Source organism: Oncorhynchus keta, chromosome 26 (genome assembly GCF_023373465.1).
Source record: "Oncorhynchus keta strain PuntledgeMale-10-30-2019 chromosome 26, Oket_V2, whole genome shotgun sequence".
Taxonomy (NCBI): Eukaryota; Metazoa; Chordata; class Actinopteri; order Salmoniformes; family Salmonidae; genus Oncorhynchus; species Oncorhynchus keta.
In genome coordinates, this window is record NC_068446.1 from 40327647 (window position 1) to 40354279 (window position 26633).

At 48.2% G+C, this 26633-nt stretch overlaps 1 protein-coding gene and 1 long non-coding RNA gene across 7 annotated transcripts in view; both read right to left on the minus strand.

Moving 5' to 3' along the window:
* The window catches only part of LOC118380719 (zinc finger protein 609-like), a 231931-nt gene that overhangs the window by 72596 nt on the left and 132702 nt on the right, over window positions 1-26633 (minus strand). Inside the window, exon 1 of one of the 6 annotated variants that reach the window (XM_052480850.1) lies at window positions 22917-23036. The exons of 3 other annotated variants lie outside the window; for them this stretch is intronic. The gene's annotated coding sequence lies outside the window, so the exon portion shown is untranslated. Of the gene's footprint in view, window positions 1-11037; window positions 11332-12547; window positions 12890-22916; window positions 23037-26633 lie in introns of those variants that run through there. 2 more of the 6 variants (XM_052480849.1, XM_052480848.1) reach the window with 2 other exon arrangements.
* LOC127912102 (uncharacterized) overlaps window positions 24176-26633 on the minus strand; it is a 3240-nt gene continuing 782 nt past the window's right edge. The window contains exons 2-3 of the long non-coding RNA XR_008080763.1: window positions 25732-26633; window positions 24176-25687 (exon numbers count right to left, since the gene is read on the minus strand). The exon at window positions 25732-26633 is cut by the window's right edge and continues 389 nt beyond it. This is a non-coding gene — a long non-coding RNA (uncharacterized LOC127912102). The remainder of the gene's footprint in view (window positions 25688-25731) is intronic.

Below are 26633 nucleotides of genomic sequence, written 5' to 3' on the forward strand. Positions count from 1 at the left end.
CAATCACTCGTGACCTTTCAACTTAACCCAGTTGGTGTGGACACAGTTTAACTAATCTCACGCTATGTTTAGATGTACCTCTAAGCAGCCTTTCAGGTTAGGAGCCCTAATCCCAGCTATGTAAACAAGCAGGAACTGAGGACTTAAAGTTGAGACAATTCAGAGAAGATTCCTTGTGATCTCAACATCCCCAAACGGCATTTGCCACTTTGATAGAGATCAAAGGCTTGATAATGTACCCTTTTATGAAACAAATGGCAGAAAAAGCCAGACTTCTCAACATGTTTAAGACTCAAATTAAATTTAAAAACTTTAAAAATATATAAATATAATAAAAAGCAGGACATTGCCTTCTCGTCATAAAACCAGAACACTTTCACACTAGTCACCATAAGTCGTTCACCTAAATCGTTCACCTAGCCGTACTCTACACAGACCGGTGTGGCATAACCAATCAGAGCTGCGGTAGGAGTATATGCAAATAGACTACTGCCATATATGGATATGTGCCACTTACATTGAACTGGACCATGTTTACAGCATGAGCGGTTGTGAGTAGATGCACTTGTTTTGAGATTAAAGGAAGAGCTGCATGTAGCCACGTGTGCACATTTTGGCATTACTGAGGGTGTATTGGTTTAGCAGATGTCCTGGGTAACACAGTGTGTAACACAGGCTTTAGCTGTGTTGCCTAAAGTCCACTCCAGGCACCCAAGTCATAGACCATTCTCTATGCTACCGCACGGAAAGCGGTACCGGAGTGCCAAGTCTAGGACCAAAAGGCTCCTTAACTGCTTCTACCCCCAAGCCATAAAACTGATGAACAATTAATAAAATGGCCACCTGGACTATTTACATTGATTCCCCCCCCCCTCCATTTGTTTTGTACACTGCTGATACTCAATGTTTATTGTCTATGCAGTCACTTCACCCCTACCTACATGTAGTAATAACCTCGACTAACCTGTACCTCCGCACACTGACTCGGTACCGGTACCCCATTATTGTTATGTATAGCCTTGTTAATATGTAATTTTGTGTTACTTTTTTATTCATTAATTCATTTTATTTTGTAATTATTTTCTTATCCTCTATTTCTTGAACTGCATTGTTGGTTAAGGGCTTTGTACAGAAGCATTTCACGGTAAAGTCTACACCTGTGTGTATTCGGCGCATGTGGCAAATAACACTTGATTTGAAATCTAGAATATGTTTGTGCTGTGCATGTCAAACATTATAAACCTACATAATTTTATCCACATCAAAAGGTAGACAATTTATTCACAGCAAATGTTTGCGCTAGCAGGTGTCATAGTACGAATCAGGGGGCTGCCATTTTACATAGACGCTCTACGTTGCAGGACACGGTGCAATTAATCACTGTGCTGTGGCGATACTGTATATATCTGTGTCCATTACCCAACAGCAATGTTCCCCAGGGACTGTTACCCAGAGCGCAAAACAAATATCAGCCCAAGAAGAGAAGCATGAGATTGAAGTTCAACTTTCTAGAGGTTTCCCTGTTAGTTAACACTATCAACGTTTCCTTTTACTGTGTCGATTGTGATCGAATCAACACAATATTATCCACTTTCAATGCAACATAATGAAAGAAAACAAACTATGCAAGAGATGTTGTTGTAGGCAGAACACATCAGAGTAGGATTCTATTGCGCAAGACTCAGCCGTACTCTACACAAACCGGTGTGGCATAACCAATCAGAGCTGCGGTAGGAGTATATGCAAATAGACTACTGCCATATATGGATCTGTGCCATTTAGGTTAAACTGGACCATGTTTACAGCATGAGCGATCGTGAGTAGATGCACTTGTTTTGAGATTAAAGGGAGAGCTGCATGTAGCCACGTGTGCACATTTTGTTCATATCCTTTGCCAGTTAGTGAGTTATTAGCCCAGTTGTAGATCATTTGTAGTCCGCAATAGTGGAGTGATTGCTTCCTACAAGAGCACAAAACGTGTACATTTCTAGACATCTTTGAAAAGCGAGTCAGGTAAAAACCTTTTTTGTCTTAAAGGGGCAGTGTTGTATTTTGAGACTAGATTGAGTAAGCTAAGTAGTGAATAGGCAAAGGGTAGCATAATTTATCTGATTCTCTGTAATAAACGGTATGGGAACAATTATGCATTTTATTTTGTAAAGTGGTTTCTGGCAGCAAACAACATTTTCAGTGGTTAATGTCAAGACTTTAATGTTTTTTTCAAAAGTCTCAAGGAATGTAGACCGACATTGAACACCACACATTGGCTGCTACTGTAGGCTGAATGATAGAACATGTTAAAATGTTATGGGACGCATTTTCTACGTTGTTTTTGAAAGTAGACCACTCTGGTAGGCCTATATTATGATCAAATAGCTGCAGTAGCCTACTTGGCCACTGTTAAAACTGTAACCTAAAGCGGCTACAGCCTCAGTGTTCACAGTAAAACTGTAACCTAAAGCGGCTACAGCCTCAGTGTTCACAGTAAAACTGTAACCTAAAGCGGCTACAGCCTCAGTGTTCACAGTAAAACTGTAACCTAAAGCGGCTACAGCCTCAGTGTTCACAGTAAAACTGTAACCTAAAGCGGCTACAGCCTCAGTGTTCACAGTAAAACTGTAACCTAAAGCGGCTACAGCCTCAGTGTTCACAGTAAAACTGTAACCTATAACAGCTACAGCCTCAGTGTTCACAGTAAAACTGTAACCTAAAGCGGCTACAGCCTCAGTGTTCACAGTAAAACTGTAACCTAAAGCGGCTACTTCCTCAGTGTTCACAGTAAAACTGTAACCTATAACAGCTACAGCCTCAGTGTTCACAGTAAAACTGTAACCTATAACAGCTACAGCCTCAGTGTTCACAGTAAAACTGTAACCTATAACAGCTACAGCCTCAGTGTTCACAGTAAAACTGTAACCTAAAGTGGCTACAGCCTCAGTGTTCACAGTAAAACTGTAACTTAAAGCGGGTACAGCCTCAGTGTTCACAGTAACACTGTAACTTAAAGCGGGTACAGCCTCAGTGTTCACAGTAAAACTGTAACTTAAAGCGGCTACAGCCTCAGTGTTCACAGTAAAACTGTAACTTAAAGCGGCTACAGCCTCAGTGTTCACAGTAACACTGTAACCTAAAGTGGCTACAGCCTCAGTGTTGACAGTAAAACTGTAACCTATAACAGCTACAGCCTCAGTGTTCACAGTAAAACTGTAACTTAAAGCAGGTACAGCCTCAGTGTTCACAGTAAAACTGTAACTTAAAGCGGCTACAGCCTCAGTGTTCACAGTAACACTGTAACCTAAAGCGGCTACAGCCTCAGTGTTGACAGTAACACTGTAACCTGCTACAGCCTGTGTTCACAGTAAAACTGTAACCTAAAGCAGGTACAGCCTCAGTGTTCACAGTAAAACTGTAACCTAAAGCAGGCTACAGCCTCAGTGTTCACAGTAAAACTGTAACTTAAAGCGGCTACAGCCTCAGTGTTCACAGTAAAACTGTAACTTAAAGCGGCTACAGCCTGTGTTCAGTAAAACTGTAACTTAAAGCAGGTACAGCCTCAGTGTTCACAGTAAAACTGTAACTTAAAGCGGCTACAGCCTCAGTGTTCACAGTAACACTGTAACTTAAAGCGGCTACAGCCTGTGTTCACAGTAAAACTGTAACCTAAAGCAGCTACAGCCTCAGTGTTCACAGTAAAACTGTAACCTAAAGCGGCTACAGCCTCAGTGTTCACAGTAAAACTGTAACCTAAAGTGGCTACAGCCTCAGTGTGTAAAACTGTAACCTAAAGCAGCTACAGCCTCAACAGTAAAACTGTAACCTATAACAGCTACAGCCTCAGTGTTCACAGTAAAACTGTAACCTAAAGCGGGTACAGCCTCAGTGTTCACAGTAAAACTGTAACTTAAAGCAGCTACAGCCTCAGTGTTCACAGTAAAACTGTAACTTAAAGCGGCTACAGCCTCAGTGTTCACAGTAAAACTGTAACTTAAAGCGGGTACAGCCTCAGTGTTCACAGTAAAACTGTAACTTAAAGCGGCTACAGCCTCAGTGTTCACAGTAACACTGTAACTTAAAGCGGCTACAGCCTCAGTGTTCACAGTAAAACTGTAACTTAAAGCGGCTACAGCCTCAGTGTTCACAGTAACACTGTAACTTAAAGCGGCTACAGCCTCAGTGTTCACAGTAAAACTGTAACCTAAAGCAGGTACAGCCTCAGTGTTGACAGTAAAACTGTAACCTAAAGCAGCTACAGCCTCAGTGTTCACAGTAAAACTGTAACTTAAAGCCTACAGCCTCAGTGTTCACAGTAACACTGTAACAGCCTACAGCCTGTGTTCACAGTAAAACTGTAACTAAAGCAGGTACAAGTGTTCACAGTAAAACTGTAACCTATAACAGCTACAGCCTCAGTGTTCACAGTAAAACTGTAACTTAAAGCGGGTACAGCCTCAGTGTTCACAGTAACACTGTAACTTAAAGCGGGTACAGCCTCAGTGTTGACAGTAAAACTGTAACCTAAAGCAGCTACAGCCTCAGTGTTCACAGTAAAACTGTAACCTAAAGCAGCTACAGCCTCAGTGTTCACAGTAACACTGTAACTTAAAGCGGGTACAGCCTCAGTGTTCACAGTAAAACTGTAACTTAAAGCGGGTACAGCCTCAGTGTTGACAGTAACACTGTAACTTAAAGCGGCTACAGCCTCAGTGTTCACAGTAAAACTGTAACCTAAAGCGGCTACAGCCTCAGTGTTCACAGTAAAACTGTAACCTAAAGCGGCTACAGCCTCAGTGTTCACAGTAAACGCACGCCGGAAGTTGCACAGAATTTTCACAACGTTCAAGTTTGCACTCAGAAGACCTGAAATTTGCTCAGTGCCGTAAACATTTAGAGGGAACATTGCTCCAATGGGGAAGAAGTAATGAGTCATGCACTCAGAGCGCAGATGAAAGGACTAGACCTGACACAGCTCCTATTGGACACCATTCACACGCAGCCAATCAACTGGACTCAAAAATAAAATTTGACAAACACACAATCCAGAGATGTGGACAGGACAGACCTGGACCACACTGTGATGTTAGTTTCGATGTTTAAAACAGACCTTGACCATAGAACATTCCGAGAAGAAGTAGCCTTCACAACAGTCAATACAGTGCACTGCCATTGATCCTCCGATAAGAAGAGTCAATAGAAGAATCAATATGGTCAATAGCCTAGACAATGATCTGTAAAAACCTACTACTTTCCTAACCAGTCTGGGCACAAAAGGGGAATGAGCAGTCTTATGGTTGTGAGTGGTTACACGGTTTATGTTGAGCTCTAGCCGGCACCAGACCAGAACATTCTCAACAAGGCCATACCCACGGGGGTTGTAAAACAAATCGGGCACTTACTGCCTTTGCCTATAATTAGAGAAGGATTGAGAATCTGATTGATGGAAACCCAAAGCTGCCTGTAATTTGAGTTTTCCTGGGTCCTGGAAGACTGGTGACCACACTGGAGGCTTAACGCCAACTTCATAACATAGCTAGGTGGCTAGTAGTACTACAAAATATATATATATATAATCATTCTGAAGCAGGACACCTCTGCTCTCTCTCCACTGATGTTCCAAGGCTTCCCACCTCCCCAGGCTCACACGGAATAAGCCTCAAAGCACTTTCAAAACCAAACAACACCAGGGGAATTTTAAAAACTGCCAGTTTCCAGTGGCCAAGTGTGGACTTTTAAATGACAAGCTGTGTTTTCTGGACTGAAAACCTCAAGACAAAAGTGGAGAACTATTAAACACTACAATGAGAAACCTGGGGGGGGCTACACTGAGCCCTCCCCCCTTGTAACCTAGATTCACAGAGAAGGCAGTTTATTCCAGAGGACAGAAAAAAAATACATATTTAAAAGAAGACTATGCTTGCCAGCTCAAAGCCTCTTCAAACATGCATCCCGCAATTATACACAGCAGGCCTTAGACCCCCTTTCTGTCCTTCCACTTGGAGATAACTGTAAACAAACCCACATGTTTTCAAAGGTACAGTGTTCTCAGGCACTGTAACAGATGATGGGAGTGACTTGTTTTTATTTCATCTTTATTTAACCAGGCAAGTCAGTTAAGAACAAATTCTTATTTACAATGACGGCCTAGGAACAGTGGGTTAACTGCCTTGTTCAGGGAGTAGAATGACAAGATTTTTACCTTGTCAGCTCAGGGGATACGATCTTGCAACCTTTCGGTGACTAGTCCAACGCTCTAACCACTAGTCTACCTGCCGTCCCACAGCGGGGGCTGCAGACAGAGCACAGAGAGACTGTCACGTTTAAAAAAAAACATGGTTTAACAGAAACCTAGTTAACATTATCCCACAAAAGACCTAGAGACCCATTTGTTCGACAACCACTTCTTTAAAATCCCATATAAGGTTTGTATTGACTAGGCCTTGTGTGAGGTAATGATCGGTTGGTGTTTAGTGTATGAGTGTGGGAAAAGCAGACCACAGAAAGTAACAGGTGAGAGTTGCGGGCGGAAATGGCTGACAGGTTTGTGCAGCCCGGGCCACCAAAGAAACCTTTGTTCTACAGTTCACACGCAGAGCATCCTGCTAGTCAACAGCATGAGCTACGCCCCCGGCTAATTCAAATCACACCGGCTCCTACAGAGTCAACCATAGGAATCCTATTCAATTACACATCTATATCATAGTATTCTATGTCCTAATTCTATGGCACCTTCAACACCCCCTTCCCATTAAAAGTGTCAATCAGCACTTGAAAACAACAACAAACGATTCTCCCCACCAGTAAAACAACTATAACAGTATAACAAGCTTATATTTATGGGTTCTGATGAGATACGACAGTTGAACGTAGTGCAAGAGGGCATTTATAAGTTCTATTCTTCAACAATCTACATGAGTAGTCCATTTAAATCCCAGAAATTCATGTAGCAACTGCTGATTGACCCTTTAACCATCATTGACTCAACTCAGAGAGCCCAGAGTCTGACAAGAGTCGAACATAAACAAATTACAATAACCTTTATTTAACTAGGCAAGTCAGTTTAAGAACACGTTCTTATTTATAATGACTGTCTACCCCGGCCAAACCCTAACAACGCTGGGCCAATTGTACGCCGTCCTATGGGACTCCCAATCACGGCCAGTTGTGATACAGCTTGGAATCGAACCAGGGTCTGTAGTGACGCCTCTATTACTGAGATCCAGTGCTTTAGACTGCTGCGCCACTCGGGAGTCCAAAATGGTAACGGTAACACAATAGAAGTCAGATTCTGAATACCTTGCTTTAAAGCTTCTAACGTACAAAAAAAAAAAAGTATACTATGTATATGTACAACTGGACCAAGTTGCATGTTCAATGACTAAGCCATAACCAGAAGGAAGTGGTATTCTTCAGTGACCCATTTTTTTTGTAAGTGAGGAGAGAGGGGTTTACAAAACAGCCCCCCCTCCCTCCCTCCCTCCCTCGAGAGGCATATTGAGGCTGACAGCTCAGAGGACCACGGCCCTCATCTCCCGGCCCTTAGCAACAGCCCCAGACAGCTATTCACCTGTTGCTAAGAGAAAAGAGACTCTCCGCCAAGTTCTCTCACATCCTACCAACATCAATGAGGAAGTGAAACAAAAATAGAACTGCTAGGCTACTGTAGCCAACTCAATGAAAACTGCTAGGCTACTGTAGCCAACTCAATGAAAATAGCTAGGCTACTGTAGCCAACTCAATGAAAACTGCTAGGCTACTGTAGCCAACTCAATGAAAACTGCTAGGCTACTGTAGCCAACTCAATGAAAACTGCTAGGCTACTGTAGCCAACTCAATGAAAACTGCTAGGCTACTGTAGCCAACTCAATGAAAATAGCTAGGCTACTGTAGCCAACTCAATGAAAACTGCTAGGCTACTGTAGCCAACTCAATGAAAACTGCTAGGCTACTGTAGCCAACTCAATGAAAACTGCTAGGCTACTGTAGCCAACTCAACGAAAACTGCTAGGCTACTGTAGCCAACTCAACGAAAACTGCTAGGCTACTGTAGCCAACTCAACAAAAACTGCTAGGCTACTGTAGCCAACTCAACAAAAACTGCTAGGCTACTGTAGCCAACTCAATGAAAATAGCTAGGCTACTGTAGCCAACTCAATGAAAACTGCTAGGCTACTGTAGCCAACTCAATGAAAACTGCTAGGCTACTGTAGCCAACTCAATGAAAACTGCTAGGCTACTGTAGCCAACTCAATGAAAACTGCTAGGCTACTGTAGCCAACTCAATGAAAACTGCTAGGCTACTGTAGCCAACTCAATGAAAACTGCTAGGCTACTGTAGCCAACTCAATGAAAACTGCTAGGCTACTGTAGCCAACTCAATGAAAACTGCTAGGCTACTGTAGCCAACTCAACGAAAACTGCTAGGCTACTGTAGCCAACTCAACAAAAACTGCTAGGCTACTGTAGCCAACTCAATGAAAACTGCTAGGCTACTGTAGCCAACACAACAAAAACTGCTAGGCTACTGTAGCCAACACAATGAAAACTGCTAAGGTAGCCAGCACAACGAAAACTGCTAGGCTACTGTAGCCAACTCAACGAAAACTGTTAGGCTACTGTAGCCAACTCAATGAAAACTGTTAGGCTACTGCAGCCAACTCAACGAAAACTGTTAGGCTACTGCAGCCAACTCAACGAAAACTGTTAGGCTACTGCAGCCAACTCAACGAAAACTGTTAGGCTACTGCAGCCAACTCAACGAAAACTGCTAGGCTACTGTAGCCAACTCAACGAAAACTGCTAGGCTACTGCAGCCAACTCAACGAAAACTGCTAGGCTACTGCAGCCAACTCAACGAAAACTGCTAGGCTACTGCAGCCAACTCAACGAAAACTGCTAGGCTACTGTAGCCAACTCAACGAAAACTGCTAGGCTACTGCAGCCAACTCAACGAAAACTGCTAGGCTACTGTAGCCAACTCAACGAAAACTGCTAGGCTACTGCAGCCAACTCAACGAAAACTGCTAGGCTACTGTAGCCAACTCAACGAAAACTGCTAGGCTACTGCAGCCAACTCAACGAAAACTGCTAGGCTAATGTAGCCAACTCAATGAAACGCAATCAAAAGTCTCCAGCCTTTTCAATCAAGAAGGCCGTGTGAAAGGGAAACTAAGACAAAATGAAAATGTTTTCAATAAAGAGGCTAATTTGACATTGGCTATGATCCTATGATAAACTAAAATCAGATTTGAATTAAAAGACAATACTAGCCTTATAGCTATTCACTAGGCCTTACCTTACTAAGAGACTATTCACTAGGCCTTACCTTACTAAGAGACTATTCACTAGGCCTTACCTTACTAAGAGACTATTCACTAGGCCTTACCTTACTAAGAGACTATTCACTAGGCCTTACCTTACTAAGAGACTATTCACTAGGCCTTACCTTACTAAGAGACTATTCACTAGGCCTTACCTTACTAAGAGACTATTCACTAGGCCTTACCTTACTAAGAGACTATTCACTAGGCCTTACCTTACTAAGAGACTATTCACTAGGCCTTACCTTACTAAGAGACTATTCACTAGGCCTTACCTTACTAAGAGACTATTCACTAGGCCTTACCTTACTAAGAGACTATTCACTAGGCCTTACCTTACTAAGAGACTATTCACTAGGCCTTACCTTACTAAGAGACTATTCACTAGGCCTTAGCTTACTAAGAGACTATTCACTAGGCCTTACCTTACTAAGAGACTATTCACTAGGCCTTAGCTTACTAAGAGACTATTCACTAGGCCTTACCTTACTAAGAGACTATTCACTAGGCCTTACCTTACTAAGAGACTATTCACTAGGCCTTAGCTTACTAAGAGACTATTCACTAGGCCTTACCTTACTAAGAGACTATTCACTAGGCCTTACCTTACTAAGAGACTATTCACTAGGCCTTACCTTACTAAGAGACTATTCACTAGGCCTTACCTTACTAAGAGACTATTCACTAGGCCTTACCTTACTAAGAGACTATTCACTAGGCCTTACCTTACTAAGAGACTATTCACTAGGCCTTACCTTACTAAGAGACTATTCACTAGGCCTTACCTTACTAAGAGACTATTCACTAGGCCTTACCTTACTAAGAGACTATTCACTAGGCCTTACCTTAAAAAACCATTCACTGGGTCCTGCTGCCACAGAAGAAGCTTAACAAAAGAGATGCCTGTATCTACTGTCAGTGGCGATGACAATTCAATTGGTGTGTGAGTGAGTGTGACAGAGGAAGTGAAGAGTGGTGGTAACCCCAATGCCACCTGCATAGCCTGGTATCAACAAATCAGCAGAGGCCTTGACTGAGTAGGAGGCACACGACAACACAGAGGTGAGAGAAAGAGAGAGCATTGTTAAAATGTTGAGCAGTAGCCAGTGGCTGAAAAAGAAACTGCCAACTACTAGTTGAACAAAACAGTCTGAAGCTGCAGCTTGTTAGTGAGACAATGCTAGCCTGGATGCAATTATACCATTCTTGTCACTGCGGCTAGGGAGTCATTACGACAGCTATCTGTTGTTCTATTACACTAAACCGCATTAAGCTACCTGCATCTCTATGTCGTCGATTTCAGCGTCTCTAGCCTCGTCTCTGTGGGTTGAGGCATCATGAATGGCCACAGCCTACTGGTACACTCTGCTAACAGACGTCAGACAACAACGGGCTCTGTTCAGAGTTCAAAGGTCAGGCAGCGGAGCACGGCGCAGGTTGACCGATTATGAGTGTGCTTTTACGAATGTGTTTCCCGAGCAGTTGAGGTAGGCAGAAAAAAATGTAATAAAAAATAAAAACAGGAAATGGAAGCAAAGCCTCAATTCAACGCTCTCAGGCCTGGGTTAAACAGCTGTGTTGCAGGACCCTGTTTTCACGAGACACTGTAAACGCCTACATTCTGCCCATTTAAAAACACAGTGGAAAAGACGCTGTGTTGTGTGTGCATCAGGGCAGTCACGAGCTAGTCCACCGAGACCACGACAGATAGTTCTCTACTCACTGGGAGGCTCTTTGGTTCAGCATGGAGTTCAGGTTACATTTCCCTCTGCTTGCCCTAGTTTCAGCCTTGATGATCGCTGCCAGCTCCACCTCCAATGACTCTGTTTAGCCCATGCATGAAAAGGGACAATCGGAGTGCCAGAGAGAGAGAGAGAGAGTTAACCCACCAAGAAGTATTTGTGTTCCCTGACAACACAGCCAGGACTGCTGGGTGTAACATGACCTTTACACCAGAGACAGCAGTGAGGAAAAGCTTTTCTACAGACGGCATAACAATCAAGATAGTGTTTCGCCGGAGAGCGAGAGAACGAGAGAGAGAGAGAACGAGAGAGAGAGAGAGAGAGAGAGAACGAGAGAGAGAGAGAGAGAGAGAGAGAGAGAGAACGAGAGAGAGAGAGAGAGAGAGAGAGAGAGAGAGAGAGAGAGAGAACTAGAGAGAGAGAACGAGAGAGAGAGAACGAGAGAGAGAGAGAACGAGAGAGAGAGAGAGAGAGAGAGAGAGAGAGAGAGAGAGAACGAGAGAGAGAGAACGAGAGAGAGAGAACGAGAGAGAGAGAGAGAACGAGAGAGAGAGAGAATGAGAGAGAGAGAGAGAGAGAACGAGAGAGAGAGAGAGAGAGAGAGAGAGAGAGAGAGAGAGAGAGAGAGAGAGAGAAGAGAGAGAGAGAGAGAGAGAGAGAGAGAGAGAGAACGAGAGAGAGAGAGAGAGAGAGAACGAGAGAGAGAGAGAGAGAACGAGAGAGAGAGAACGAGAGAGAGAGAACGAGAGAACGAGAGAGAGAGAAAAAAAAGCCTCCCGGCTAATCAGTATTCAGGGGCAGGAGCCTGCATGAAACCAGAAGGTAGCAGAGCAAACTGAAAAAGACCTTAGATCGCCTGATAACTGCACAAGCGTTTGACGGATGGCTTAGCGTCTATTCTGTCCATACGGAAGTGTAATCATGGCTCTGTGTACACTGACTGACTACATATTCTGAATAAAAAAATAACAAAAATAACGTACACCCCTTCTTCCTCCCACTTGCCCGTCTCCTTCCTCTGAGGGACAGCCGATTGAGATCGTGCTGCTATCTGAGAGAGTAAGTGGCAGCTCAGTGTATTGAAGGACAGGGACAGGGTTGACTGCAGCAGTAGCTTCCTGTGTGGACTGGCTGGCCAGCAGGTTTACACTGTATTCTCTGGTCTCAAGCCAAGCTGATACCCTTCTCCCCTCGCTTGGCTCATCTGCTCTGCCCCTCCCCCCGTCAACACTTCTGATGAGGGTTGGCTGGCTTGGGGACTCCGCCTACTATTGTGTTTCGGGAGGTAATGGGAGGAGACCAAAATACGAAGCCCCCTCCTCCTCCCCCAGCAACCAACCAAAACTGGTCAAGTCTTCCACATAGGAAAGTCTGAGCTTATTTTCTACACACATACACCTCTGGGGGTGTACTTTCACTCGCCTGTAAATCCAACCTCAGTACTGTACAAAATCCCTTTTCCGAGAGTAGCAAAAACAACACTGCACTTACATTTTGAGAAGGCTTGAAGATTCTTGATGTTAAAAAAACAAAAAAAAAACTAAGAAAAAGGGTGTTAGCTCTGTTGCTGGGGAGTTAAGCCAAAGGAATGTCAGGCACACACACAGTGCCTCAGTCAAGCCCCATCCTAAAAACACAACTCCCAGGCTTCCCTTGAACAAATCCAAACGCTAGACGAGTAGACTGAGGAAAACAACATGGCTGCTGCTGCGGCCGTGGTGAAGTTGTCATAAACAGTTCCGAGGACACCCAACTGAGAGATCAAGCTGCTGCTCTCACCTGACCCGTCTTCTCACTACATGCTCCAACAAAGTCCCATCTGTGCTGTGGAAAATACCGGAAATCCCCCTTGCGCCCTCCCATCACTCTCCTTCCCTCTCTCTCTCTTCTTCCCGCCTTCTCCTCCCCTCCCTCTGGCCATTCCACCAGAGCGGTATGTATTACAATAATAACCCACACTCTTGTCAAGGTCACCCACTGGAGAGCTCAGTCAGAGAGATGGCCGGGCTGCACAAAGATCCAGATAAGCGGTGCAGAACCTGTACATCTCTTCTCTCCCCGCTGCTTAGTCATGCCTTTATCTCTGCAGCCCCCGAAACAGACTGCTGAGCCCTAAGCTCGAGAGACTGCTGAGCCCTAAGCCCGAGAGAGACTGCTGAGCCCTAAGCTCGAGACTGCTGAGCCCTAAGCCCGAGAGAGACTGCTGAGCCCTAAGCTCGAGAGAGACTGCTGAGCCCTAAGCTCGAGAGAGACTGCTGAGCCCTAAGCTCGAGAGAGACTGCTGAGCCCTAAGCTCGAGAGAGACTGCTGAGCCCTAAGCTCGAGAGAGACTGCTGAGCCCTAAGCCCGAGAGACTGCTGAGCCCTAAGCCCGAGAGACTGCTGAGCCCTAAGCCCGAGAGACTGCTGAGCCCTAAGCCCGAGAGAGACTGCTGAGCCCTAAGCCCGAGAGAGACTGCTGAGCCCTAAGCCCGAGAGAGACTGCTGAGCCCTAAGCCCGAGAGAGACTGCTGAGCCCTAAGCCCGAGACAGACTGCTGAGCCCTAAGCTCGAGAGAGACTGCTGAGCCCTAAGCCCGAGAGAGACTGCTGAGCCCTAAGCTCGAGAGAGACTGCTGAGCCCTAAGCTCGAGAGAGACTGCTGAGCCCTAAGCTCGAGAGAGACTGCTGAGCCCTAAGCTCGAGAGACTGCTGAGCCCTAAGCCCGAGAGACTGCTGAGCCCTAAGCCAGAGAGACTGCTGAGCCCTAAGCCCGAGAGAGACTGCTGAGCCCTAAGCCCGAGAGAGACTGCTGAGCCCTAAGCCCGAGACAGACTGCTGAGCCCTAAGCCCGAGACAGACTGCTGAGCCCTAAGCTCGAGAGACTGCTGAGCCCTAAGCCCGAGAGACTGCTGAGCCCTAAGCCCGAGAGAGACTGCTGAGCCCTAAGCCCGAGAGAGACTGCTGAGCCCTAAGCCCGAGACAGACTGCTGAGCCCTAAGCCCGAGAGAGACTGCTGAGCCCTAAGCCCGAGACAGACTGCTGAGCCCTAAGCCCGAGACAGACTGCTGAGCCCTAAGCCCGAGACAGACTGCTGAGCCCTAAGCCCGAGAGACTGCTGAGCCCTAAGCCCGAGAGACTGCTGAGCCCTAAGCCCGAGAGACTGCTGAGCCCTAAGCCCGAGACAGACTGCTGAGCCCTAAGCCCGAGAGAGACTGCTGAGCCCTAAGCCCGAGAGAGACTGCTGAGCCCTAAGCCCGAGACAGACTGCTGAGCCCTAAGCCCGAGACAGACTGCTGAGCCCTAAGCCCGAGACAGACTGCTGAGCCCTAAGCCCGAGACAGACTGCTGAGCCCTAAGCTCGAGAGACTGCTGAGCCCTAAGCCCGAGAGACTGCTGAGCCCTAAGCCCGAGAGAGACTGCTGAGCCCTAAGCCCGAGAGAGACTGCTGAGCCCTAAGCCCGAGAGAGACTGCTGAGCCCTAAGCCCGAGACAGACTGCTGAGCCCTAAGCCCGAGACAGACTGCTGAGCCCTAAGCTCGAGAGACTGCTGAGCCCTAAACCCGAGAGACTGCTGAGCCCTAAGCCCGAGAGACTGCTGAGCCCTAAGCCCGAGAGAGACTGCTGAGCCCTAAGCCCGAGAGAGACTGCTGAGCCCTAAGCCTGAGAGAGACTGCTGAGCCCTAAGCCCGAGAGAGACTGCTGAGCCCTAAGCCCGAGACAGACTGCTGAGCCCTAAGCCCGAGACAGACTGCTGAGCCCTAAGCCCGAGACAGACTGCTGAGCCCTAAGCCCGAGACAGACTGCTGAGCCCTAAGCCCGAGACAGACTGCTGAGCCCTAAGCTCGAGAGACTGCTGAGCCCTAAGCCCGAGAGAGACTGCTGAGCCCTAAGCCCGAGAGAGACTGCTGAGCCCTAAGCCCGAGAGAGACTGCTGAGCCCTAAGCCCGAGACAGACTGCTGAGCCCTAAGTCCGAGACAGACTGCTGAGCCCTAAGCCCGAGACAGACTGCTGAGCCCTAAGCCCGAGACAGACTGCTGAGCCCTAAGCCCGAGACAGACTGCTGAGCCCTAAGCCCGAGACAGACTGCTGAGCCCTAAGCCCGAGACAGACTGCTGAGCCCTAAGCCCGAGACAGACTGCTGAGCCCTAAGCCCGAGACAGACTGCTGAGCCCTAAGCCCGAGACAGACTGCTGAGCCCTAAGCCCGAGACAGACTGCTGAGCCCTAAGCCCGAGACAGACTGCTGAGCCCTAAGCCCGAGACAGACTGCTGAGCCCTAAGCCCGAGACAGACTGCTGAGCCCTAAGCCCGAGACAGACTGCTGAGCCCTAAGCCCGAGACAGACTGCTGAGCCCTAAGCCCGAGACAGACTGCTGAGCCCTAAGCCCGAGACAGACTGCTGAGCCCTAAGCCCGAGACAGACTGCTGAGCCCTAAGCTCGAGACAGACTGCTGAGCCCTAAGCCCGAGACAGACTGCTGAGCCCTAAGCCCGAGACAGACTGCTGAGCCCTAAGCCCGAGACAGACTGCTGAACCCTAAGCCCGAGACAGACTGCTGAGCCCTAAGCCCGAGACAGACTGCTCAGCCCTAAGCCTGAGACAGACTGCTGATCCCTATAATTGTCAAAGACTCCAGCCACCCCAGTAATAGACTGATCTCTCTGCTACAGTACCGCACAGCAAGCAATACCGGAGTGCCTGGTCAAGGTCCAAGACGCTTCTAAACAGCTTCTACCCCCCCAAGCCATAAGACTCCTGAACAGCTAATCAAATGGTTACCCAGACCATTGCCTGCCCCCCTTCTACGCTGCTGCTACTCTCGGTTTATTATCTATGCAGAGTCAATTTAATAACTCTACCTACATGTACATATTACCTCAATTACCTCGACTAACCAGTGCCCCCGCACATTGACTGTTCTGGTACCCCCTGTTTATAGTCTCGCTATTGTTATTTTACTGCTGCTCTTTAACGACTTGTAACTTTGATTTATTATTATTATTCATATTTTTGTAACTGCATTGTTGGTTAGGGGCTCGTAAGCAAGCATTTCACTGTAAGGTCACACCCGTTGTATTCGGCGCATGTGACCAATAACATGTATTTTCATTTGACTGCTGAGCCCTAAAAAATAGCTAACTACTGTTAGAACTACTGTTCTCCCCCTTACAGTGTTTGCATCTCCGCCTGGAGAGAACAAAAACCACTGTAAACATCTATGCCAGGGGAGAACAGTAAACAACACCTCTTCCAAGAGAGACCAGTAAACACTGTAAACAACACCTCCGCCACGAGAGACCAGTAAACACTGTAAACAACACCTCCGTCAGGAGAGACCAGTAAACACTAAACAACACCTCCGCCACGAGAGACCAGTAAACACTGTAAACAACACCTCCGCCAGGGGAGAACAGTAAACAACACCTCCTCCAGGAGAAACCAGTAAACACTAAACAACACCTCCGCCAGGAGAGACCAGTAAACACTGTAAACAACACCTCTGCCAGGAGAGACCAGTAAACACTGTAAACAAAACCTCTGTCAGGAGAGACCAGTAAACACTAAACAACACCTCCGCCACGAGAGACCAGTAAACACTGTAAACAACACCTCCGCCACGAGAGACCAGTAAACACTGTAAACAACACCTCCGCCAGGGGAGAACAGTAAACACAGTAAACAACACCTCCGCCAGGGGAGAACAGTAAACACAGTAAACAACACCTCCTCCCGGAGACCAGTAAACACTAAACAACACCTCCGCCACGAGAGACCAGTAAACACTGTAAACAACACCTCCGCCACGAGAGACCAGTAAACACTGTAAACAACACCTCCGCCAGGGGAGAACAGTAAACACAGTAAACAACACCTCCGCCAGGGGAAAACATTAAGCAACACATCCTCCAGGGGAGAACAGTATGCAACACCTCCGCCAGGAGAGAACAGTATGCAACACCTCCGCCAGGAGAGAACAGTATGCAACACCTCCGCCAGGGGAAAACAGTATGCAACACCTCCGCCAGGGGAAAACAGTATGCAACACCTCCGCCAGGGGAAAACAGTAAGCAACACCTCCGCCAGGGGAGAACAGTATGCAACACCTCCGCCAGGGGAAAACAGTAAGCAACACATCCTCCAGGGGAGAACAGTATGCAACACCTCCGCCAGGAGAGAACAGTATGCAACACCTCCGCCAGGGGAAAACAGTATGCAACACCTCCGCCAGGGGAAAACAGTAAGCAACACATCCTCCAGGGGAGAACAGTATGCAACACCTCCGCCAGGAGAGACCAGTAAATACTGTAAACACCGCCTCTGCCAGGGGACAACAGTAAACACCTCGTCCTCCAGCGGGGACCAGTAAACACCGTAAACAACACCTCCACCAGGAGAGACTAGTAAACACTGTAAACAACACCTCCGCCAGAGGAGAACAGTAAACACTGTAAACAACACCTCCGCCAGAGGAGAACAGTAAACACTGTAAACAACACCTCTGCATAGAGAGACCAGTAAACAATGCCCCAGCTAGCAAGCCCTGATGGGATTATTTAACCACAACAACCACTGTTCTCCCCTGGTGGAGGTGTTGTTTAGTGTTTACTGTTCTCCCCTGGTGGAGGTGTTGTTTAGTGTTTACTGTTCTCCCCTGGTGGAGGTGTTGTTTAGTGTTTACTGTTCTCCCCTGGTGGAGGTGTTGTTTAGTGTTTACTGTTCTCCCCTGGTGGAGGTGTTGTTTAGTGTTTACTGTTCTCCCCTGGCGGAGGTGTTGTTTAGTGTTTACTGTTCTCCCCTGGCGGAGGTGTTGTTTAGTGTTTACTGTTCTCCCCTGGCGGAGGTGTTGTTTAGTGTTTACTGTTCTCCCCTGGCGGAGGTGTTGTTTAGTGTTTACTGTTCTCCCCTGGCGGAGGTGTTGTTTAGTGTTTACTGATCTCCCCTGGCGGAGGTGTTGTTTAGTGTTTACTGTTCTCCCCTGGCGGAGGTGTTGTTTAGTGTTTACTGTTCTCCCCTGGCGGAGGTGTTGTTTAGTGTTTACTGTTCTCCCCTGGCGGAGGTGTTGTTTTGAGTTTACTGTTCTCCCCTGGTGGAGGTGTTGTTTAGTGTTTACTGTTCTCCCCCTGGTGGAGGTGTTGTTTAGTGTTTACTGTTCTCCCTGGTGGAGTGTTGTTGTTTAGTGTTTACTGTTCTCCCCCTGGTGGAGGTGTTGTTTAGTGTTTACTGTTCTCCCCTGGTGGAGGTGTTGTTTAGTGTTTACTGTTCTCCCCTGGCGGAGGTGTTGTTTAGTGTTTACTGTTCTCCCCTGGCGGAGGTGTTGTTTAGTGTTTACTGATCTCCCCTGGCGGAGGTGTTGTTTAGTGTTTACTGTTCTCCCCTGGCGGAGGTGTTGTTTAGTGTTTACTGTTCTCCCCTGGTGGAGGTGTTGTTTAGTGTTTACTGTTCTCCCCTGGTGGAGGTGTTGTTTAGTGTTTACTGTTCTCCCCTGGTGGAGTTGTTGTTTAGTGTTTACTGTTCTCCCCTGGTGGAGGTGTTGTTTAGTGTTTACTGTTCTCCCCTGGTGGAGGTGTTGTTTAGTGTTTACTGTTCTCCCCTGGTGGAGGTGTTGTTTAGTGTTTACTGTTCTCCCCTGGTGGAGGTGTTGTTTAGTGTTTACTGTTCTCCCCTGGTGGAGGTGTTGTTTAGTGTTTACTGTTCTCCCCTGGTGGAGGTGTTGTTTAGTGTTTACTGTTCTCCCCTGGTGGAGGTGTTGTTTAGTGTTTACTGTTCTCCCCTGGTGGAGGTGTTGTTTAGTGTTTACTGTTCTCCCCTGGTGGAGGTGTTGTTTAGTGTTTACTGTTCTCCCCTGGTGGAGGTGTTGTTTAGTGTTTACTGTTCTCCCCTGGTGGAGGTGTTGTTTAGTGTTTACTGTTCTCCCCTGGTGGAGGTGTTGTTTAGTGTTTACTGTTCTCCCCTGGTGGAGGTGTTGTTTAGTGTTTACTGTTCTCCCCTGGAGGAGGTGTTGTTTAGTGTTTACTGTTCTCCCCTGGAGGAGGTGTTGTTTAGTGTTTACTGTTCTCCCCTGGTGGAGGTGTTGTTTAGTGTTTACTGTTCTCCCCTGGAGGAGGTGTTGTTTAGTGTTTACTGTTCTCCCCTGGTGGAGGTGTTGTTTAGTGTTTACTGTTCTCCCCTGGTGGAGGTGTTGTTTAGTGTTTACTGTTCTCCCCTGGCGGAGGTGTTGTTTAGTGTTTACTGTTCTCCCCTGGTGGAGGTGTTGTTTAGTGTTTACTGTTCTCCCCTGGAGGAGGTGTTGTTTAGTGTTTACTGTTCTCCCCTGGTGGAGGTGTTGTTTAGTGTTTACTGTTCTCCCCTGGTGGAGGTGTTGTTTAGTGTTTACTGTTCTCCCCTGGCGGAGGTGTTGTTTAGTGTTTACTGTTCTCCCCTGGCGGAGGTGTTGTTTAGTGTTTACTGTTCTCCCCTGGTGGAGGTGTTGTTTAGTGTTTACTGTTCTCCCCTGGTGGAGGTGTTGTTTAGTGTTTACTGTTCTCCCCTGGTGGAGGTGTTGTTTAGTGTTTACTGTTCTCCCCTGGTGGAGGTGTTGTTTAGTGTTTACTGTTCTCCCCTGGCGGAGGTGTTGTTTAGTGTTTACTGTTCTCCCCTGGTGGAGGTGTTGTTTAGTGTTTACTGTTCTCCCCTGGCGGAGGTGTTGTTTAGTGTTTACTGTTCTCCCCTGGTGGAGGTGTTGTTTAGTGTTTACTGTTCTCCCCTGGTGGAGGTGTTGTTTAGTGTTTACTGTTCTCCCCTGGTGGAGGTGTTGTTTAGTGTTTACTGTTCTCCCCTGGTGGAGGTGTTGTTTAGTGTTTACTGTTCTCCCCTGGTGGAGGTGTTGTTTAGTGTTTACTGTTCTCCCCTGGCGGAGGTGTTGTTTAGTGTTTACTGTTCTCCCCTGGAGGAGGTGTTGTTTAGTGTTTACTGTTCTCCCCTGGCGGAGGTGTTGTTTAGTGTTTACTGTTCTCCCCTGGTGGAGGTGTTGTTTTGAGTTTACTGTTCTCCCCTGGCGGAGGTGTTGTTTAGTGTTTACTGTTCTCCCCTGGAGGAGGTGTTGTTTAGTGTTTACTGTTCTCCCCTGGCGGAGGTGTTGTTTAGTGTTTACTGTTCTCCCCTGGTGGAGGTGTTGTTTTGAGTTTACTGTTCTCCCCTGGTGGAGGTGTTGTTTAGTGTTTACTGTTCTCCCCTGGCGGAGGTGTTGTTTTGAGTTTACACAATGCTGGACTGGGCCTGCGGTGTTTCATACAGATATGATGACCAAACACATCACAGCCAAGGTCTAAATATTACAGAGCAGATCTGGAAGGGACAAAGCCAGAGCGATGCTCCAAAAAAACAGAACAAATAAGCAAAGCATTGGATTATCTTTGACTGCTAGAACTGCCCACACTAAAACTTGCATAAGTAGTTGTGCAACAACTTTGGACTTCAGTTCAAATGATATCTAGCCTGATTAAATACATTCAATTAGAAATGTACTTTTTAGTGTGGGAGTAACAACGGTGAGAGAGGAGTAGGGAAAGGGAAGTGCCCACAGGGGAGGAGGAGAGGGCTGTGGACAGCTGACTACCCATCATGCTCTAGTACAGTCGCTTCCTTGGCTGTAAGTCTCTCTCTCTCTCTCTCTTAAAATGGCCTTTGTCCTCATGGGGACGTGGGAAACGTGAAGGATCGTTTTCCTTGTTTCACTCTCCTTGTGGGGACTTTGGGGGATTTTAGGTCCCACACACGGATAGAGGAACTACCCAACACTTATCTGTCCTCTGAAAGGATAACGTTTCCTTTCAGTTCTGCAGAGCACAAAGTCCCCAAACACTCCCTTGTGTACTGTATCTACCTTTAGGAGGGTCACCGAAGGGCGCTGGCTGGCTGATACCGCTCTTCTCATGTACAGCGAGAAGCCACTACACACAGTAGACAGGCAGCTCTCCTCATGTACAGCGAGAAGCCACTACACACAGTAGACAGGCAGCTCTCCTCATGCACAGCGAGAAGCCACTACACACAGTAGACAGGCAGCTCTCCTCATGTACAGCGAGAAGCCACTACACACAGTAGACAGGCAGCTCTCCTCATGTACAGCGAGAAGCCACTACACACAGTAGACAGGCAGCTCTCCTCATGTACAGCGAGAAGCCACTACACACAGTAGACAGGCAACTCTATACTGAGTCCAAAGCCATAAGAAGGCTCCTTTCTCAAGGTGAGCCCTGAGCTGCACTGAACTCTTCCCCCGTCTCCTGTAACAGCTCTCTCCCAGGGGTGGAAGAGGAGGACAGGGGAACAGAAGAGGGCCCCTGTGGCCCTGGCGACAGGACGAAAGCTGTTTTAAGTTAACTGCATATTCAAATCAAGCAAACGTGCTGCCGCTTTTGCCTGTGCCACCTCCCAGGAGAGGACACGCCACCACCACCAGGCTATTTATAGACCGCATCGGTTCCATCTTCGCTTGCACTTCCTGTTCTGCAGCAAGTCCCTGTAGGGAGGGGCGGTTGCCCTCCTTGAAGAAAGCAGCCAGCCAGGCAGGGAGGCAGGCACATACCCAAAACTCTTACACACCACCCACACCGCTCATCGCCTTCTTAAAACTGCTAAATGTTTTCTGAAAGGGTAACCAGGCGGTGGCCATCTTGGAAACGTGGCAAGCCAAAAGTGGAGTCAGGAATGTATATGGACTGGTAGTCGAGTACTTAATAACATTTTTAAAACACTTAAAGGACTTTTGCCGTGCCGTTAAATCAATTAAACGAATTAGCTTCCGAAAAAACACAAAAGGACTCTGTCATGAGCTGAGGATCATATTATCCAACGTGAGGAGCCACATTATGTGGCTTTGGTTATACTTCAGTGTTTAGCAGTCTTACCACGAACAAACCTCTACACATTCCCAAACCTACACAGCCACTACGAAGTCGCTACGGCACAAAATGTCCTCAGTGATGAGGATGGCGGCTGGGGAATGCATAACGCTGCCACTCCTGTCTAATCAGTTATCTACTGTGTCTCCATTTACCCAAGGGACAGAGAGTGAGTCCGGTGGCTGTAAGGGGAGCTTCTCGTCCATGCATTTGCCAGGGTCAGACAGAGGCTGTGGCACAGGGCCACGGGGGCCTCATCTCATCTCAGTATGTCTGTCAGTTCCATACCAGGCAGTCAGAGCCGTCGCTCCCTAGATCACCATTAGTGACCTGCTGTATCCACAGAGATGGCCCGGTTATCAGCAGGGGGATGTCACTCAACGTTAACCACGCAACGAGCTCTACAGCACGTGTCAGAGGGGGGAAATGGGAACACTGCTTCCCAAGAGCCAATAGTTGATTGAACCAACAGTCTGGATGCTTTAGTTCAGCTGCTCCCCCCTAATATGAGTTGTTGGGATGAGCCGGCACTGACAAGAATAGGGTCTGAAGCAGACAACTGCCAGAAAGGACATTAAAACGACCAGCGAGCCTTCCTCCCCTGTGCTGCTGCCATGGAGATGGCAAGCAGACTACACAGAATCACTATGCAAATCCCTGCTGTCTATCAGGCTTAAAGGACAAACTCTCTCTCCCTCGCTTTCACCCCACTGAGTGACAGACGAGAGAGAGAGAGAGAGAGAGAGAGAGAGAGAGAGAGAGAGAGAGAGAGAGAGAGAGAGAGAGAGAGAGAGAGACAGAGAGAGAGAGAGAGAGAGAGACAGAGAGAGACAGAGAGAGAGAGAGAGAGAGAGAGACAGAGACAGAGACAGAGAGAGAGAGAGAGAGAGAGAGAGAGAGAGAGAGAGAGAGAGAGGAGACCTGCAGTAACTTCCTGATTAAAACACTAGACGTAACAGAGATACAGTAAGCAGATAGAGGCATCTGGGGTGCCCACCTAAAACTCACAAAGCCCCTCTCCTCTGTGTCCTTACGCATATGGGGCTCCTCAACGAGAGGGGGGATGGAGGGAGAGAAGGAGAGAACGAGAAGGAGGGATGGAGGGAGAGGACGAGAAGGGAGGATGGACGGAGAGGAGAGGACAAGAAGGGGGGATGGACGGAGAGAAGGAGAGGACAAGAAGGGGGAATGGACGGAGAGAAGGAGAGGACGAGAAGGGGGGATGGACGGAGAGAAGGAGAGGACAAGAAGGGGGATGGACGGAGAGAAGGAGAGGACAAGAAGGGGGGATGGACGGAGAGAGAGGAGAGAGGGGGATGGACGGAGAGAAGGAGGGACAAGAAGGGGGAATGGACGAGAGAGAAGGAGAGATGGACGGAGAGAAGAAGGACAAGGGGGATGGACGGAGAGAAGGAGAGGACAAGAAGGGGGAATGGACGGGAGAGAAGGAGAGGACGGAAGAAGGGGGACATGGAAGGGGGAAGAGAGAGAGGAGAGGACAAGAAGGGGGATGGACGGAGAGAAGGAGAGGACAAGAAGGGGGATGGACGGAGAGAAGGAGAGGACAAGAAGGGGGGGATGGACGGAGAGGAGAGGACAAGAAGGGGTTGGATGGACGGAGAGGAGAGGACAAGAAGGGGGGGTTGGACGGAGAGAAGGAGAGGACAAGAAGGGGGGAATGGACGGAGAGAAGGAGAGGACAAGAAGGGGGGGTTGGACGGAGAGAAGGAGAGGACAAGAAGGGGGAATGGACGGAGAGAAGGAGAGGACAAGAAGGGGGGGTTGGACGGAGAGAAGGAGAGGACAAGAGGGGGGTTGGACGGGGAGGACATGGACGGAGAGAAAGGAGAGGACAAGAAGGGGGGAATGGACGGAGAGAAGGAGAGGACAAGAAGGGGGGATGGACGGAGAGAAAGAGAGGACAAGAAGGGGGGGATGGACGGAGAGAAGGAGAGGACAAGAAGGGGGGGGTCGACGGAGAGAAGGAGAGGACAAGAAGGGGGGAATGGACGGAGAGAAAGAGAGGACAAGAAGGGGGGGTTGGACGGAGAGAAGGAGAGGACAAGAAGGGGGGGTTGGACGGAGAGAAGGAGAGGACAAGAAGGGGGATGGACGGAGAGAAGGAGAGGACAAGAAGGGGGGGATGGACGGAGAGAAGGAGAGGACCCAGGTGGTGGACCCAGGTGGTGGACCAGGTGGAGGACCCAGGTGGTGGACCAGGTGGTGGACCAGGTGGTGGACCCAGGTGGTGGACCCAGGTGGTGGACCCAGGTGGTGGACCAGGTGGAGGACCCAGGTGGTGTTCTAAAGCACCACAGACCATATCCTTTGCGTGTTTATTTGGCATTGGAGGAAGCTGTTCCGTACCATTTATGATCGCCATAACAACCAAGACCCTTAGGACAGAAGTAGTCTTCACATGGTGTGACAAGATCGGCCGGGTCAACTTGCATAAAATTGACCGTAGAAGCACACACTGGGGCCCCCTCCATTGTGGTACTCAGAGTAACCCAAGAACCTTAAAAAGCTCAGTGTTCAACAGCCTGAACCCCCCCCCCCACCACGTCCTGTTTTGATTAATGAATCCGGTCGGGGCTCGTGTTCCCAGCACGCCGGGCTTTCAAAGTCGCACGCTTCCCTGGTGCCATCTCATCCCAATTTCTCTGACGCTTCCTGGATAACTTGCTCAGAAGGCTCAAACACACACACACACAGTCACACACCAGAGTAATCAGCGACTGCTCTGTGAGAAATGGCCGTCGGCTCTGGAGCTGATGTCCTCTGGTATTGGTCATGCAAGCGCGCCGGCTGCAGTGAGTGCGTGGGCTTTAAAACACTGCTCTCCTTCCCATGCCTTCTCTCCTTCTCAGTCGGGCTACCAATACCAGCCAATTTCCTCTAATGCTAGTCCTTATGAGCAACAGCGGCAGTCTGTTTATACTGCAGTTAAGCTATTTCACTTTGAGCCAAAGGATCAATTTGCAGGGCACAGAGACAAAAGGAAATGAGAACCTGCTCTCTCTCTCTCTCTCCCTCTCTCTTCACCCCTCCCTCTCTTTATTTCTCCCTCAGTCTCTATGTTCTTTTTAAAGGGGAAGTTAGGTGCCAGTGAGTGAGCACAGGGGCTGAGAGGGCATTCACTGACCTTTCCTTTTGGTTTTGTCCAGACAGCCCCTTTAATGTCTCCTGCTTTGCTGGAGCCCGGAGTTCAGCGGGGGTCACGGAATGCTCCAGTGCTGGCTGTTTTAAAACCCTGCTGTGCTTTTCTCGCCATCGCTCCTCTCACACCGAGAATAGAGTTCCATTTCAGGAGGCCATGTCAAACGGCTACCTCAACTTTAGAACCATGTACTGGACTGTGTGGTGACCGACCTCCAGGTCTCTAGAACCATGTACTGGACTGTGTGGTGACCGACCTCCAGGTCTCTAGAACCATGTACTGGACTGTGTGGTGACCGACCTCCAGGTCTCTAGAACCATGTACTGGACTGTGTGGTGACCGACCTCCAGGTCTCTAGAACTATGTACTGGACTGTGTGGTGACCGACCTCCGGGTCTTTAGAACCATGTACTGGACTGTGTGGTGACCGACCTCCGGGTCTCTAGAACCATGTACTGGACTGTGTGGTGACCGACCTCCTGGTCTTTAGAACCATGTACTGGACTGTGTGGTGACCGACCTCCAGGTCTTTAGAACTATGTACTGGACTGTGTGGTGACCGACCTCCTGGTCTTTAGAACCATGTACTGGACTGTGTGGTGACCGACCTCCTGGTCTCTAGAACCATGTACTGGACTGTGTGGTGACCGACCTCCTGGTCTTTAGAACCATGTACTGGACTGTGTGGTGACCGACCTCCTGGTCTTTAGAACCATGTACTGGACTGTGTGGTGACCGACCTCCTGGTCTTTAGAACCATGTACTGGACTGTGTGGTGACCGACCTCCAGGTCTTTAGAACCATGTACTGGACTGTGTGGTGACCGACCTCCAGGTCTTTAGAACTATGTACTGGACTGTGTGGTGACCGACCTCCAGGTCTTTAGAACTATGTACTGGACTGTGTGGTGACCGACCTCCAGGTCTTTAGAACTATGTACTGGACTGTGTGGTGACCGACCTCCAGGTCTTTAGAACTATGTACTGGACTGTGTGGTGACCGACCTCCAGGTCTTTAGAACTATGTACTGGACTGTGTGGTGACTGCCTGGAGGCCTAGCTAGTTACTCCACCACTTTCCCACTATCCACACACACAGAAAAACACCATACAAATGCAGACACACACAGAAAAACACTATACAAATGCAGACACACACAGAAAAACACTATACAAATGCACACACACACACACACAGAAAAACACTATACAAATGCAGACACACACACACACACACACACACACAGAAAAACACTATACAAATGCAGACAGACACAAAGCGTAAATTGAGCAGCAGTGAAGAGCGGTGTGTCATTAGCCACCCCTGTGAGGGCGATCTGCAGAAGGGTGATAAATGGGATCCTAGCGACAGCTGAAACTCTGCATGGAAACAGACACAGTGCTGCTCCAACCAGGCACCTTAACGCCTCGGGAAGGAAGAAAAATAAGAAGCCCTCTCTCTCGTTCCTTCCTACTGTCCTCCCTCCCACCGTTCCCCCTCAGGGCAGGTAGTGCTCTCGGGGAATGGGAGTCAGATAATGTCACCTAGGATGGT